The sequence below is a fragment of the Rattus norvegicus genome, chromosome 13, assembly GCF_021556685.1.
Source record: "Rattus norvegicus strain SHRSP/BbbUtx chromosome 13, alternate assembly SHRSP_T2T, whole genome shotgun sequence".
Lineage (NCBI taxonomy): Eukaryota > Metazoa > Chordata > Mammalia > Rodentia > Muridae > Rattus > Rattus norvegicus.
Genome location: NC_141546.1, coordinates 42173214 through 42185824, shown reverse-complemented (window position 1 = coordinate 42185824; position 12611 = coordinate 42173214). Strand labels below are relative to the sequence as shown.

The window sequence follows — 12611 nt, the reverse complement described above, 5'->3', positions numbered from 1 at the left end:
ATTTTCCTTAAAGTACTATTATATTCCTTTCCAACACCCCTCCCCCAAAAACAGGCTCTGGCTCAGCTTCATAAGATTTATATATGCTTTTCCCTGATCATCCAACAAAGATAATCTGACAACTCATGAAAAAGGGTAAGAGGAAGAGAAAAGAAAGAAATCTTTTTAAATTGGTTTAACAGTGATAGGATAACCAAACCAACTTAGGTAAATTACTGCTATAGCATTGAAAACAAGGTTCTATCCCTTGCTTGCAATTTAAAGACGGAATGGGCTGTGTATGAGTGGACTTTGCTTCTCCCTTTCCTGTGCTGTGAAGTCCTACTGAAGTCAGGTGCTAAACAGCACTGCCAGCACTAGGGCTCACTACCGACAGCTCACTTACTATTCTCCTTCAAATCAGAGGACAGCCTTGACAATAATGAAGCTGTCTGAAAATGTTTTAATTATGCCTTTTCACTAATTTAGAATTTATAAGACCTACTTATTTCCAATTCTGAAAGAGAAATAGAATCATTTGAAGCACAGAGATATCATTTTAGTTTTTATAACATAAATGTCTTGCTTCATTTTATTATGTATGTCAGCATGTCCATCTGCTGTATAACAAGTTTCTGTTGTCATTTTGAAGTGAAGCTGCCTTGAAATTATGCTTGCCATAAGAAGCAACAATTTCATCTGAGGACAATCACTTGTACCTTTTGTTAGATGCAGCAACTATTTCTGGGGGGGGAAAGGGCTGGGTTGCTTTGGGGAAACTTAGGCTAGCATTTGATTTTTGTATCTTTAGAACAGCTTAACAGAACATACATGCTAAAGGATGGTACAATCAAGAGAGGAGAACTGGAAAGTAACTGTAGACAATTAGACTGAAATTCCTCAGACAAGATACTCTGTGAGTTGTTTTATACCTAATGATGTAATACTTATTTATGCTGTATTCATCCCCAAAATGTAATAATCACACAAATTAGACTACTGGCCATTCTTTAAGAAAGCTAGCTTAAACGCTTAAGAATATAAATTTGAGAGGTTGGAAAGGTAGCTTAGCTGTTAAGAGTACTAGCTACTCTTCAGAGATCATGAGTTCAATTCCCAGCAACAACACAGTCTCACATCTATAATGGGATCCAATGTCCTCTTCCAGTGTGCAGGCACACATGCAGACAGTCTCACAAATATATAAATGTCTCTGTGTGTGTGTGTGTGTGTGTGTGTGTGTGTACACTTTATAAAAACCCGAAGCCTATCAAACATTAAATGAACCTAAAGAATTGCATTTGGTTGGATTTTAGATGTTTTAAAAATTGAGGATAATTATGGAACAACAAAGATGGTATAAATATTAAAAAAATATTTTACTCATGTCAAATTTCTTGGGTATGATAAAAAAAAAAGAGGGAAGAAATAAGGAAAAAAACCAGTAGAGTAAAAAGAGGGGAGGGGAGGAAGAAAGAAAACATAGGCCAAATGTTGTGTGTGCCTGCCCACAAGCAACTGTACAACTTTTCCCAGACAGCCCTCTCCCTGGCAATCTGAAAGCACCTTGCTACATAATAACCCAGGCTGGTTTTGAATTCAGAATCCTTTTCCTCAACCTTGGCTCTTGTGAGGTAAAATTCTGTCCCTATTAAGTCAAAACAGTTTTTAAGCTGTGAGGGTATGTTTATTAGGATTCGTGTGTGTGTGTGTGTGTGTGTGTGTGTGTGTGTGTGTGTGTGTGTGTTTGTGCACCTTTAAGCCTTAAAATAAAGCATGTGGCACTGTCCTGCTAAGGAAAGGTTCTCCCTACTCCTTGATTCTAGGCGGTACTGTCTCTACTGAGTATGCTAGCCACCCACCTGGCATCTTGTATTGTAGACACTAAGTGAGTTCAAAGGATGAAGAAGGCATTTAAACCTTGAAAGTCTTTCTTCATTCCTTAAATGTCTCTTTTACCTGAACAGGAAATTATAATGCTCAAAAGGAAAGAAGAAATTTACTTCCTGTGGTTTCTTTTTTCTTTTCTTCTCCTTTCCTTTCTTTTCTTTTCTTTTCTGTAGCGTGAAGACCAAAATCAGGACTTCCTGTATACCAAGCATTCACTTTAGTAGTCTGAGTAAGTTTTGACTTAATTTTTATTTTTTCAAACAGCATAATATACTCAATAAAAACACAAATTCCTAGTAACTATAGATAAAGAATAAAGGCACAAAGATCTTGTGTTTCAGTTTGTTGAACTCTTAAACAGCCCACACATCTGTAGTGTTATGCTTTAACAGGAAATAACAAAGAAACAGTGTTTAGGTAGAAAACATCTCAGAAACATTTTATTCCTTACCATATTTACAGTCCAATAACTAAACCTCAGGCATCTGATCCCTGTTTTACCGCAAGCCTGCTAATTTACATTAACCGGCTAATGAGCTAATTCTACACTAACAGTCCTTTCCACAACGCCTGGGAGATGGCCCCAACAAACCTGCTTGTTGGATCTTATTTATTTGATGACTTGAAAATGAGTAACTAATATGAAGAGATTAGGAACCATGTGAAGCAGTCCACTTGACTTGTGAGCCACAAAGATTCTTTCCTAAATCTCTTCCCCATCTTGCCTAACCCATGTGCAGTTAAAATGACTTATATCTTAAGGTGTAATTTGATGTCATATAGCAACATTCATCCACTTACTCATTCATAACATGGACAACTTTGTGGAGCTGATTTTCTCCTCCTACAATGTGAGTCACCCACTGAGACATCTTGTAAGTCCCCATGTAATCATCTTTCATAAAAATGTTTCTCAGGTTTACAATTGAATTCAGGGCATGCACTAGTCAACTGAGCTACAATATCGGAATCTCAGTAGTTCCTCCCTGCAAAATATACAATTAGCCTGTAGCTACATTAAAAAGATTTCAGTGCCTCATAACTTATTACCTAAGAGTAATATAATAATGCTCCTCTATTTTTGCTATCAATAAAAAATGTGTAGTATGTTGGCCAGGTATAAGACATGGTACTTTTGATAAATAACCTCCCTAAAGAGACATCAAAAGATAGAGATGTAAGAGATATAGGTAGATAAGTGTCAAATCCTCAGCATTCTCTAAGATTAAAAATGTAATACTGGCCTTAAACTAACCAGGTGTTATTTTAAATTAGTACTCTACTAAAATAGAGTACTAAATTAGACTATGTAAAAATTAAAGATAATCAAATATTGGCTCAATTATAAAAGGTATTAAAAGCCACCAGAATTTAAATGAAAAGACTTGAGCCAGTGGTCTATACCATTAATCCTAGCACTCGAAGGCAGAAGCAAGCTGATCTCTGATTTCAAGGTTAGCCTTGAAATCTGATTTCAAGAGTGAGAAAGTCTGCCTTCAAACAACCAAAGCAAACACACACAATCCCAAAATGAAGGGAGTAAAGAGCAAGCTACAGTAGTTTCATTTATACTACACTCCACTGGATGACGTACCATGCTTTTTAAATCAACTACTGGTCGATGAACACTTAGGTTACTTCCCTTTTTTAATCATAAATAATGTTATGAATACTTAACAGCCATTTCTGCGTTTATTTCTGCACCACAGAGCTAGACAGGAGTCAAATTTCATCTTTTTCCCAAATAGCTACTTAGATATCCTAGAACATGATTAAAAAGTCTACCACAGGTTTCCAGGGTAAGATGGAGTACACGCTGCCTCTGTGATTTGCTGAATGAGATGAGTCAAGATAAGAATTAAGAGAGGCTATTCCAAAGAGAGAGAGCGCGAGAGCGCAGATTAACATGGACAGTCATAAAGGAGGATTGGACACCTGAGAAAATGAGCAACAGAAGGTCAATGCAGCAAAAGGAGCAAGCAAAACACAGTTTCCACCACAGGAGAAGATGTAGAAGTCTCACCAGGAGTTATAGCAAGATATGACTTAGCCCTTCAACAAAAAGAAATACTGTGCTATTTTAGACATTTAATTAAAAATAAAAAGATTCAATTTTGCTTTAAAAAGGTAAGATACAACAGCTAAATATAGCTATACTTTAAGGGTATTACTGCTCTGGTACACACAGGCAAGCAGTGAGCACCATTCAGTTCCCTACATTGATGTACATCATGCTTTGGAGGCAGAAAGTAAAGCTTACGTTATCTATGTGCACAATGTAACCATCTGTGCTTGGGAATAAATCATGTTACTGCCCAACAGTATTCAAACTGCCTGGTTATACAATACTCAGGAGAGAGTACTGTAGGTTGATGTCTATATGCAGGTGAGGGCTGGCACAAGTTAGGTCAAGGCCACGACTGGACAGTAAATAATAAGGCGGGGATAAAGCTTTTGTAAGGCGGGAGAGAAGGGGAAGGAGAGGAGAATCAGATGGAGATGGAGAAGGATGACCCAGATCCAGGTGGTCTTGAATTGGCAGGGTAGTTGGGATGGATTTCTGTAGGCAAATTTATCTTATCTAGGTGGGAGGTTTATATATCCTTATCAATTGGTTGTGAGTTTATTATGTGGATGTATTGTGGATTGAGAATTTAACATGTAAATCTGATTGTTGGGTTGCAGTTTGTTGAGTCTTGGTTTCACTGGGTTGTTGGGAGTGTGAGTAGAGTCCGTGGCAGGGAGCTAAGATAGGCCAGCCCATGCTGAGCTTCTAGAGCGCTGATTTTACCAGGTAGCTGGAACCAGAGAGTTCAAGGCCAGCAGAGAGCCGCTGGGCTGGGAGAGATACTAACCAGAGATAAATTATGGTTAGTTACATTTGGCCCCAAGGGTACCAGAACTAACTGTAGGGACTAGTGTGGCAAGGCGCCATGCTGGAACGGCTTGAGGACTGCCCGGGTCAGAGAGTACTTTGGAGGCAGTGCGGAGATAAATTAGCACTAGTTCCTATGGCCCGACAAAGCCGAAACTAGCGAGAGCGACCGACCAGGTGAAAGGGAGGCCAGGAAAGATGCACAGAGCGAGTATGCACGGGAAGCGGTCACACTACTTTTTTACCGCTTTACTACTTTTTTAATCTTAGCACTTGGGAGGGAGAGGCAAAGATCTCTGTGAGCTCAAGGCTAACCTGGCCTATATAGAGTTATAGGACAGCCAGGGCTACATGGAGAGACCATGTCTCAAGCATAAAAATCTTCACCAATATCCTTACAAGTTTTGGGGATGATAGTCCAACACACTAGAAGATGCTAGCTACTCTCTACAATTTTGGAATATGTGCTCATTCTATATTAAAGTTCAGAAACTCTGAAAAGTCTTATCAGACCCATATCTTGGGTGACCAACCAAATGCCTCATTCCAATAAATAGCCATCAATCAACTATTGTGAAGATCAGAGAAGTATAAGACAAATTTCATTTTAACCACCTCAGACTCAGTGTCATCCGGTTTCTCTTTAAAAATAAAAATTCTTTAATTATTTTTAAGAATTTCTTCTACGATATGGCTTCGAGTTCTATCTAGCCATTCCTGTGATCACTACTATAGACCAACTTTGTTAGCTTGTCCTTATACAGTTCTACATTGCACAACAATAAAAGCCAACAAAAGACAAGAGCAACACCCCCAAAAAACAACCCCAAACTATAATTCAGAATTATGTGATTTATGATTTCAAACTGAATTGATAGCTTCTTCTTATGAATTGGGAGTCATATTATCACCAGCATATTGATTTTTCTAAACTTAAATGACACATTAGGGGAGATCTGGAAAGTCTCTTCAGATAGGGAAGCTTCCAGGACATGTAATTTTCAACCAGAGGTGTAACTATTAATTGCTGGTCAAATATGACCAAGATTTGAGCCTCTAAAAAGGATCTTTACAAATGGAGTGTCCAACAGAACAGGTCATCTCATAGACTGTACAGTCTGGACATACGAGAACCAAGAGATAGCTGAGATCTGTCATGTGCTAGCTAGGTTATGCTCTGATTACAAACACCTAACTTTACCAGATTAATATTCAGATTTCCATCTTGCCTACACTACAGATTTGGTACTGCACTAGTGACTCTTATACAACAGATGTTAATAAACTTATGTCCATGACCTGTTTCTATATGTCCCTTATACTAAGGAGGCTTTTAGATGCTTTAAAATTTGAGAAACAACATGAAACAATCACAGAAATGAAGAAGACTGTAACACAGAAATGGAAAATGGTTTATAGATCTTGAAATATTTATTCTTTGACTTGTATGCTGTGACTCAGAGATCCAGGCTTAATTCCAGTTTTTGGTTTCTGGTGCCAGTCTCTAAGTGGCTCTGCCATTTTAACACATAGCTTCTATGCATCCCCCTCCTCACAACTCAGAACCAGTTAGAACATGCTTCAAACACACTGCAGGGGGATGGGTGCCTGACTCCAGAAGAACAGCGTGGCTAAGTACTCATGTCTCACCATGAGTTATACATTTTTATTTGTACTCAAAGATTATACCATTCTAAAGACTTCAACTATAATTTTCATTTTAAGCAAAAATTTTAATGACATGGTTTGAAAAATAAAATGAATTCAGAAAGCTTTGAGTCAGACCTAAAACAAAGGAATCTAATTATTGCCCATAGTAATCTTTCATTTCCTATCTTCCATCTTGAGTACGCTTACATACTACCATATAATCATAAAATACTGAAATTCTAAAAATTATGTAATTTAGAATTGAAAGATCTACACAAGTCTTAAAGAGAATTATGTATGTGTGTGACTTTGTAAATAAAATGTAGAACAATTTGTATGTCATCGCTACAGAGAAAAACTGCTATTTAAGAAATCTCAACTGGGTATTCCCCAACCCTGGCACATCAAGTCTCTGCAGGGCTAGGCTTAGGAGGGAGGTGTGGGAGGAGCGACTGGGGGTGCAGGGTGGGGGGGCGAGACCAGAAGGTGGAGGCAGTGATCAGAATGTAAAGTGAATAAATTAATTAATGAATGAAAAAAGGAAAAAAGAGTGTAAGGGGGTATATCTGAATAAACAGAAAAAATTTAAGAAGAAAAAAGAAATCTCAAGCATTCTCATTGAACTGATGTAGTAAATTATGGAAGACATGTATGTTGGAAAATACATAATAATGAAGTATTTTTTACATAGTTCATTTGTATCTAATATGCATACTAAAACACTGTCTTTTCTTTTTAATTTAATGTGTGTGTTTTATAACTTGGTCAGAAGGTTTCACTTACAACCTCAAGTATTAAACAATTTGTTCACAACTCAAGACGGATTAAAACCAAAAATGTCAACATATTGGTCCAAAATAAAAAAAGAATACTTTAAAACCCCAAAATATAAACCAACAAAAAGAAAAAATTACTTGTAACAGATAAGAAGACTGAAAAACACTTATTAAAAAGCCCACATCTCAAAGTCAAACTAAAACATTTAGGCACCCCCCCCACACACACACACAACGGTATATCTTAGGAAATAGCTGTAAGATACAATAATTATAGAAGTAGATGGACTTCAATATATGACAACCTAGCTATAATAAAGTCTACCACTATTACCACAAATAAAATTAAAAGCTAAAACCAGTGTCTGGCAGGGCATACTTCAAACATATCTAGGGATAAACAAGATTCTATAGCTTAGCAGTTAACAATCAACTAACCACACAACTGTCTGAAGATTACAATAAATTATTGGGTAAGAGGCAGGGAAATAAAAAGGTCTAAGGAGCTCAGTACAAGAATCTAACTAAGGTAATTTGGCAATTAAATTATATAAATCTCCCTTTAGAAAGGTGTAGGAATGGGTCTATAATCCTAGCTAGCTGGCAGGCTGAGGAAGGAAGATTACACGCCTAAGACCTACCTGAGACATATAGTGAGTGCAAGGCCAATGTATGGAACTTAGCAAAATCCCACCTCAAAATGAAATTTAAAAGGGCTGGGGCTATAGTTTAGTCGTAGAGACCTTGTATAGTACACACAAGGCCCAGAGTTCATACCTACCAATACACATACAAAAGATAAAGATGTGAACTAGTGAGACGAATGGTATTACAAGTAAATGACTTTAAAATATTTCTTAAAATGAGACAAGCTCCCAGCCTCAACATTGGTTCGAGAAAAAAACATCTCTTTTGGCAACAAATCTGGCAATACTTAATACTGAATGACAGCCCCGAAATATATCCAAATATATTTTAACGTTGTTTACTATATTTGTAACATGTATATCATCAATAAGTGGATCAAGACTATATGCCAAAGATTTCCAATAAAAGCCTTTAGTGGTTGGAAGCTGAGAGATTGCTCAATGGTTCAGATCACATGCTGGTCTTCCAAAGGACACAAGTTTAGTTTTCAATATCACCATTTCACAGCCACTTGTAACTTTAGTTTGGGATTCAGGGAGAGATCCATCATGGCCCCAGCACTAATGTGTGTGTACTACTCCAAGTACATATAATTTAAATAATAAATAGTTTAGGAAAGCCGTTAGTGGTTGGATTACTCGCTGTTTCCGTACTCCTGTTCTAACAGTGAAAATAGGAACAATGACTAACACCTAAGTGTCATGTATCATGGAAATGTCAACACACTTTCTATGAACTAGTCATCAGATTTACAAAGTCTAAATCTAATAGTCTTTATTGTACATATGCAGAAATACAGGCAGAGAGAGTTTAGTAAGTTGCGCAGTGCATTACAAGTACTAAATGTAGGGAAGGAGAAAACAAAGAACAAGCCTCAATCTTCCACCTACTCTAAGTACAGATTTAACCACAAGTGGCTATTTAAATTTTAATGACATTAAATAAAAATGTAAACTCAATTCTTTTGTTACACTAAATTCATTTCAGGTGCTCAGCGCCAATGCGCTAGTGGATGCTATTCAGGGGAGGGCTGACATGGAGTATTTCTTTTACTGTGGAAAAATCTATTTTATATAGAAACAACACTGTTCTAAGATATTAACCACTGTGCAGTTCACCTTAATGGTGAAAACCAATATATACTTACATATATTTCAACGATTGTTTCAATATTTCCAATGTTTTATCACTGCTCCAATTGTCATTTATCATTATCCAGAATGTCTTCTAAAATCAATCCTCTCTCCTTTCTTCCCTCCTTCCACTGTGTAGCTCAGGTTGGCCTTCAGTCTCCCAAGTTTCAGGCACAAGCCACCAACTCAGTGCACTTCTCTAGCACTGTGAATTCCATAGCCCAGTTTCAAGAACCACATGTATCTACTGAATTCTAAGAGCTGATATAAACAAATGTATCTTGTACAGGGAATCTTGTATCTTGTTGGACTCCTCACTATGTATACCAACCCTGTTGTCTTTGTGTCCTGAATGCTCAGTACCTTTACATCTGAGAACAGTATCGTTCTTGTCAACAGCTTTGTCTGGCCTCAGAATGAATGTCTGATTCAGAAATAAATTGTACCAGGGTATCTGGTCATAGTTTACAATTGAACATGTAAGTTGGGGCTCTCAGAATGTAACAAATGACTCTTCCTGTCATTAGTTCATTCTACTTAGATCAGAGCCATAAAGTCTAGATAAGCCTGGATGTTTGCTGGGACAAGCATGAAGCTACACTATGCCTGCATAAAGAGACAAAAATAAGATTACACCTGGGAGAACTGGGCCTGGTTGTAGCTTAACTACAACTTGCATTCATTAATAAATTTATCCTGTGTTAAGATGTTTTGAATTTCTTTTGCATACAATTAAATGAACCAGGGAAGAATGGACAGCTATAGGAGCTCTGAGTCTCATGATAGTGTTTTCATGAAAAAAATGTGCCTTTTTTAGCTATATATGGTAAAAGAGGATAACCACTAAAAAAAGAGTAAATACCCTTCAAATTAGACATAGACAAAGACAAAATTAAGTTAACAATGAACAACTATGTCCTTGAGAATCTCTTTATTGCTAATTATCCCTGAAAAACAAGTGAACCAAGCAGTACACACCCAAACTCCCTGTTCTGGATCTGTCATTAGAGCCAAGCAGGGTTTTGAAAGACATTAAGGGGTAGGGGTAGCTACGTGGTCTTAGGCCTCAGTGTGTGTTTGTTTTTTAATCATTAAACAATCCCCTTTTCTGCAAGGAAGGGTAAAATACATAGCTAATACATTACAATAACATGATGTGGTATATAGGTAGCTGTTAAATTTTCAAGATATACTAGAATTTTAAAGTTTTTAAAAATCTGAGTTCTAATACACTGTTTCAAAATAACAATCTTTTTAATTTTATAAAACTTAAATAATTTCTCTCTCTGTAAGTCAGAACCTCGCGCTTCCAATCATGTTCTCATACCCAGAGATTTGTATGACCTCAAATACAGCATATCCTTGGGATCATTACAAGGTCTCTTGTAACCACCCTTTCACTTAGCATGTCCTTCAAGGTACAAACATAACTTGTAAAAATACTAATTTTTGCAAGCCATATGCATTCCAGTACACACATGAAGCCATATTTTATGTATAGTTAATAGACACTAATCTAGTTTTACTTTCCTCTTTATTACAAATAAGGTTATTTACAAACATTTGTATATAAATTCTTATGAACATATATTTTAATTTCTATTTAGGAATATGGAATTCTTTAGTCACATGGGAATTCACATTCAATCATTTAAATGTTTTTAGATGACTTAACTAGTTAAGGTACCGGCAGGCTTCATTTTGCTGGATATGCTGATGACAAATGTTGTTTTTGGTTTACCTACATGATTTTCAAGTGTATTCCCTGAGCAATAATGGTCACCAGCACAAAGGAGAAAGTTTGTTTACTTCTAAGACAAACAGGACAGGGTCTACTTAAAGCTTTTATTAGATTTTAAGGTTACAGTAAGTAATAAAGTATAAGAAACCACAGACATGTAATATATCCATAGATCTTGGTGGCAGGGCTGGTTCTTATCAAGGGTTCTGAACAATATGTTACAGGCCTCTCTCTTTGGTTCACCAACAGCTGTTTTCTCGTTCATATGGTGCTTCACAAAATAAATACCTGTCTCTAAGCTTCCTTTTTAGAGTCATCAGTTATACTGGACTGGAGACTTAAATATTCTCTATTATGACCTCATCTTAACTAACTAATGGCTATTTAAAAGTAAGGTTACATTTGGAGGTATGGAGACTTGGAATGTCAACATACCAATTTTAGACAATTCAACACATAAGTGCTACAAACACTGTAATTTAAACATGGTGGAAGCAATGACACAGTCCTCTTCTGAAATGCCTTTTCACATGTGAGTCCTTTGCTATTGCCATAAACATTTCCAATGAGTAAAAAAAAAAAAAAAAAAAGGACTCTGACCTCATAGGTAGCAATGAATATCCTAGTAAGAGCACCAGTGGAAGGGGAAGCCCTGGGTCCTGCTAAGACTGAACCCCCAGTGAACTAGATTGTTGGGGGGAGGGCGACAAGGGGGGGAGGGTGGGGAGGGGAACACCCATAAAGAAGGGGAGGAGGAGGGAGATGTTTGCCCGGAAACCGGGAGAGGGAATAACACTCGAAATGTATATAAGAAATACTCAAGTTAATAATAAAAAAAAAAAACCCCACAGGATCTCATAATGCATTCCAGTTCGCAAATTCAAAACATCAAAGTCACCTTTCATCTTTTTGGTCCACACTTTGTCATTTGTACTTTATTGAGTGTTAATTTTTCACAAAAATACAACATCTTTTTATACAGTATTGTTAGAGATAAAATCTTGAGGACTAGAAATGAATCGTAAGATTTTAAAAAGAACACTGCACTTATTATCCCAACTGTGCAGATTAAAATAATAAAATGGCTGATTTAGCTATCAAAATTTTAATGTGAGCATTCTTCAAATGTTTATTACCTTTATCCCAATTATGACCAAGTAATAACTTTGAGAAATTAAAATTGGTAGTATTTACAGAGCTTCATATGACTAGCACATTTTAACATGTTTAATAAGAAAACTGTGGAAGAGTCCCAGCATGTCCTGTGCCACCGAAAGTGGAGGTGAGGATCTAGCTGTGGGCTCTGAGAGGCCCCTGCCCAGATGGCAGTGGTTGTACGGGTAGACACCATGGTCCCTGAGCATATCTTCCCTAATCAGACTGTGGACTTAGGGCCCCTCAGGGCTCTACAGAAGGAACTGGACACTGGAGCAGTAAAAAACCTGAGGAAGAGCAAGAGGACACAGGAGCAGGCCCAGCAGGCTACTAGTGCCAGCCCTTCAATCAAGATCCTGAACAAGAAGAGATGAAACTGGTACCAGTGGTTGAGGAAGAAGATGGCGCTGATGATATCCAACATCGGATGCAGACCCCGGGGCTTCATTTGCCAGACCCACCATTAGAGAGTGAGGATGAAGATGAGGAGGGAGCGGCAGCATTGAGCAGCCACAGCTCTATCCCCATGGACCCAGAACATAAAGAAGCTGGTGAAAAGGACGATGGCTGGAGTAAGTCTGCCTGTACCAGGTTCCTGCCTGGTGTCGGGAGATGCTCAGTGGGAAGATGTGGTGCAGAAAGCCCTCTGAAGTCCGCAGACATCCCCTGCCTTATCTCCCTACATTCCAAGCCAGGACCAGCACAGGACTGAACAATGTTTTAACAGCCATCTTCTTCCCATGTCCCTTTTCACATCAAGGTGA

The 12611-nt window shown here is 37.6% G+C and overlaps 1 protein-coding gene and 1 pseudogene across 3 annotated transcripts in view; one reads left to right on the top strand and one right to left on the bottom strand.

The window, feature by feature from the left end:
- Positions 1-12611, bottom strand: part of R3hdm1 (R3H domain containing 1) — a 144859-nt gene that overhangs the window by 107293 nt on the left and 24955 nt on the right. The gene's annotated exons all lie outside the window — the stretch shown is intronic.
- Positions 11960-12611, top strand: LOC148001591 (male-enhanced antigen 1 pseudogene; annotated as a pseudogene).